The following is a 5,000-nucleotide window of genomic DNA, read 5'->3' as shown; positions in this document are numbered from 1 at the left end:
AAATGGTGATTTAAAGGAAAGAAGGAATATAAATAAAGAAAAAAAAGGAAAGAAAAGAATATGTAAGAGAAAGAGTAATTCTACAAAAATATGAATATATGACAAATAAATACGGGGTACAGCAAACGCTAAGAGGAGTGAGTGAGAATGTTAGAATGGCGGAGAAAGAGAGGTTGTGATTGTGATAGAGAGTGAAGGAGAGAAGATCTGTGTGTGCAAGACAGAGAAAACATAAAGGAGGTAAGTGTGAGAACGAGGGAGAGAAAGCGTGAGAGAGAGAGAGAGAGAGAGAGAGAGAGAGAGAGAGAGAGAGAGAGCAAGAAGGGGCAAAGAAATGAGGGTGTGTGTGAGAGCGAGAGAGAGAAAAGGGTAAAGGAGAGCGACAGAGTAAGAGAGAGTGTATGTGTTAGTGAGACAGATATATACATATATATGAATATAGAAATATATATATATATATATATATATATATATATATATATATATATATATATATATATATATATATATATATATACATGTATATATGTATGTATATATGTATATATATATATACGTACATATATACAGAGAGAGACAGACAGACAGAGAGAAAAGAACAGGGAAGAGAGTGCGTGTGAAAGAAATCGTAAGTCAGAAATATTTAAAGGAAAATACAAGACAAGAAAACAGGATTTTGGTGCTTGTGGCATCTGTGTGTGTGTGTGTGTGTGTGTGTGTGTGTGTGTGTGTGTGTGTGAGGGCGTGTTTGTGCGTGTATATGTGCCTTTGTGCATATGTGCATATGTGTGTGTTTGCATATGTGTGCGTGCATCTGAGTGCAATGGAAGCATATATGAATGAAATGTATGTACATATAAAAAATATCTACATATGCACGCTATCGAGTGAATGTGTATACGTATGCATGTATGCATGTATGTTAAAGATTGAATATATACTAAGCAATGCGTATAGCTATCTATGTATGTAAGTATGAAAATATTTAGTATGCTCCACCGAGATTTGAAACTTTGACTTTCAGTTTTCTAGATTGGCATTCTAATTAACTGAGCTACGGAGAGCCATGTACGTGTGTATATACGTATGTACATGTGTGAGTGAATGTAGCTATGTTTGTGAGTATGTGTGTTCGTTAATACATATGTGTGTGTGTGTGTGTGCATACGCTTGAAATACGTGTCTGTGCATGCGATACAGACACTAAATGTAAAAACAAAAAAAAAAGATATATATATAAATATTAAAATATATATATATGTATATGATTAAAAATAATAATATTAATGATGTTGAGTTTTCTTATTATTAGAACAAATACTCTTACGGGAGCGAAAGAACAGGGTACAAATTGTTGTTGTTGTTGCTGTTGTTGCTGTTGTTGTTGTTGTTCTTTTCTACTACTACTACTACTACTACTACTACTACTACTACTACACCTTCATCAGCGGTCGACCTCGGCAAATCCTGAAAGAATTCTTTATGGCGTTAGACAGGCATTTTCCCTTTCTAGCGATATAGTTAAATATTCAATAGACATACCATAGAGTTTGAATATTCTATTACACCCAATTTAACGGATACTATAGCGGCTATTAACTTTATAAAATTGAATACTATCAAAAAGAGTAAAAGTACGTTTGTTTATTTGAACTGTATAAACCAATTTGGATCTCCCTTTAACAGAACTCATCAGGTACAAAAAACGGTGATGATAATTTAGAACGTTTTCTGAGTAACGGCAGTAGCACTAATAGAATAAATAAGACATCTTATTACTAGATAACCAATAGAATATGAAACTGTAGGATTCGTCAAAATGTCCCTATGATAACCAATGTATTATAAATAATCGTATGTATAAATGCTAGGTTATAACATCTGCGTGTAACCATTATTACATCGGTGCAGTAGCTTCAGAATTCAAGATAATAAATATCACCACATTCATTCTTTTAAATGTAAAAAATTGCACAGGTCAAGTTCATCTGTCACATCAAAGGGCAAGACAGAGACAATGCTATTTCATGATCAACTGAAGATTATGCCCTTCCTTACGGGAGCTGTAATTTGTGCTCGATAGGTGCGCTAGAAATACTCAATTATAAACACAACTTTATTAATTCGCCGTTCTTGTTTATTTACTAAGACATGCTTAAAATTTCCGCACAAACATCCCACATAATTAAGTTATGTATAAATAAAATTAATCCTTGCATTCTGTTATTATGGTTTCTTTTTCCTTCTTACTCTTTTCTTGACTAATCTTTAACCTAATCCTTAACTATTGCACCGCATTTAATTCAGTTTAATTTTTATTTAATTGAATTCAATGCAACTATAGTAATCCTAATATTTCTTCAATAGACTATAGAGGCGAACAATTAACTAATAAAATTTACATGCGTTTATTATACACCTTCCTCTGTTCTCTCTTCAAGTTACTTTAAAACACCACCCTTCACAGATCGGACAGCAAGAAAAAAATACATTAGATAATAAGAATTCTCTTCTGCGTTGTTCTCACAGACTAACACGTTCCTATTCTTGATGACATTTTAACCTCCCAGGACTGTGAATTTGGCAAGTGTATAATAAATCAAAGAAGGTAATTTGATATGTCAGTTATCTACAGTCCCATTTTCATAAGTATGTTTGTTGGAAAATCTCAAAACCTACGACAACAACTTTAAGATCTGAGAAGAATGGTTGAGGGTTAACTGTTCCATTAATTAATTGATTAATTGTGCATAAAAAAATTATATGCCCATCAAATCTAGTAGCTTCAGAGAATTGGAGCTGTTAATATACATGCATACATAATCAAAAGGCTTTTTCAACTCAATATTTACAGGTTATTAGTCATAGCTTTATTTATATATATATATAATGAACTAAGCGGAGCAGGAGCATACACGAGGATGGAAAGTGTCGCTGAAGAGGTCACAGATGTGTGACGAAAGATTTCAGGACAATGGACATAAATTAGAATAAGAACGGTAATAAACGAATGAAGAACAAATATATAGAGCGTGTGTTTATTTGGTAAAAAAAAGAAGAAAGAAAAATGACCATACGGAAAATGCAACACACTTTTCAGAATGATTTAACGATAAAAAAATGAAGTCAGAATTATTTTATTTTGCCGAAACAATGGCTTTTCCAGAAGAAAAAATATTCTTAAGTTTTCATTTTATATTTGTGTACACATGTATATATATATATGTGTGTGTGTGTGTGTGTGCGTGTGTGTGTGTGTATGTGTGTGTGTGTGTGTGTGCATGGCATGGTGATCTCATATCAAGATAAACAGCGCATAACTTTGCAGGTGAGACCATATTAGAATTTTCTCCAGGTCGAGTAGGGTTGTTTAAGAATGATGAACAAAACACCCATGAAAACAGGTGAGTAAAGAAAAGAATGCATGGACTATTTCATAGGGATATCGAAGATAAGACAGACAGAGAAAAAAGATGGCTGTAGATGACTAAAAGTGACTTAAAACCGGAAACGGAGGCTCTAATCTGTGCTGCCCAAGAGCAAGCACTAAGAACAAATTACATAAAATACAGCATAGGCAACACATCAGAAAGTGATAAGTGCAGAATTTGTGGGCAAAATGGTGAAACCGCATGGCGTAGTACCAGTCAATGTACGCCACTAACCCAGAAGAAATATAAGAGACACCACGACAATATAGTAACGCTTGTCCATTGGGCACTGCAACAAGTATGGACTTGACAGAGCAAAAAATTGGTACGGCCATAAACCCGAAGGTATCATCGAAAATGATAATGCAAAGATCTTGTGGGATTTTATGATTCAGTGCGACCGTGAGATAGAGAATAGGAAGCCAGACGTAGAAAGAAAGCAAACTATGCTGGATCATAGATATTGCATTGGTGGAAGTGATGGTGATGGTGGTGGTGACGGTGGTGGTGGTGGTGGTGGTAGTAGTAGTAGTAGTAGTAGAATTTGAAGTAGCAGTTTTAGTAGTAGCAGTGATGGTGGTTGGTAGTAGTAGTAGTAGTAGTAGTAGTAGTAGTAGTAGTAGTAGTAGTAGTAGTAGCAGTAGTAGTAGTAGTTGTTGTTGTATTGGTAGTTGTCTTTGTTGACTCTGTTGTAGTTGGTGTTGTAGCGGAAAGCACACGAGCGACATTACGATGACACCACCTACACACTGGCATCAAAGAATGCAAGAACACGAATATACCACTAATACTACTACCTGCACCACCAGAATCAAAATCACTACTGTTACTATTACTCCCACTGCCACCAACATCACTACCGCTTCTAATACCACCACCACCACCTCCACCGCCACCAATACTTCGGATCTTGTTCAAAACGGGGGCACCAGTATTTTCTTAACGAAACACTTTGAAACTTGGGACACTGGTAGAATGTGTCATATAAAACATCTTTTTCTCTTAGTCTTCTTAACAAAAAAACGTACATCGCAAGTTATTTCATGTTAAAGTTGTCGTATTTCTGTAATTTCAACCAATGTCTGACGTCCATTCAGCCGTAAAAATTAAGTGCTGACTACGTAAACAAACGATTCTCGGCGGTGATAAAATTATTATTTCCTTGTCAAAAAATGGCTGAAGCATATTGGCAGTAGCTAATAAACCTTTCTATTATAGGCACAAGGCATGGTTTTTGAGGGAAGGAGCAAGTCAATTAGGGTTAGGGTCAGGGTTAGGGCTAGGGAAAACGAACACACGTGTGTTGCTTCTGCAAAATGTCAGAAGTAATGGAGATTAAATACGCTTTACACCGTTTAAACTGCCAAAGGAGTAAGTGTAAACAGCTGAATACTTGTCAGTGATTGGTTGAAATTATCGAAATAAGACAATTTTTTACATGAAATAAATCCGAATACAAAATTTTTTTTCTGTTCTATAACACAAAATAGATAAGTATACGAAGTTTGAAAGTCTTTCGGTACCAAAAACACTACATAAAACATAAATGAAAACTGGTGCCCCCCCGTT

General features: G+C 35.0%; 1 protein-coding gene across 2 annotated transcripts in view; it reads left to right on the top strand.

The window, feature by feature from the left end:
• The window catches only part of LOC106882754 (uncharacterized), a 34,007-nt gene extending 32,719 nt beyond the window's left edge, over window positions 1-1,288 (top strand). The window contains exons 2-3 of one of the 2 annotated variants that reach the window (XR_016244636.1): window positions 1-240; window positions 379-1,288. The exon at window positions 1-240 is cut by the window's left edge and continues 934 nt beyond it. The gene's annotated coding sequence lies outside the window, so the exon portion shown is untranslated. The other variant, XM_014933535.3, reaches the window with a different exon arrangement.
• The last annotated feature ends 3,712 nt before the right edge of the window (window positions 1,289-5,000 follow it).

The sequence above is a fragment of the Octopus bimaculoides genome, chromosome 16 (genome assembly GCF_046866305.1).
Source record: "Octopus bimaculoides isolate indiv1 chromosome 16, ASM4686630v1, whole genome shotgun sequence".
In the NCBI taxonomy this organism is placed as follows: Eukaryota; Metazoa; Mollusca; class Cephalopoda; order Octopoda; family Octopodidae; genus Octopus; species Octopus bimaculoides.
The sequence above is the reverse complement of the archived record's forward strand: the minus strand, read 5'-3'. Positions and strand labels throughout refer to the sequence as shown.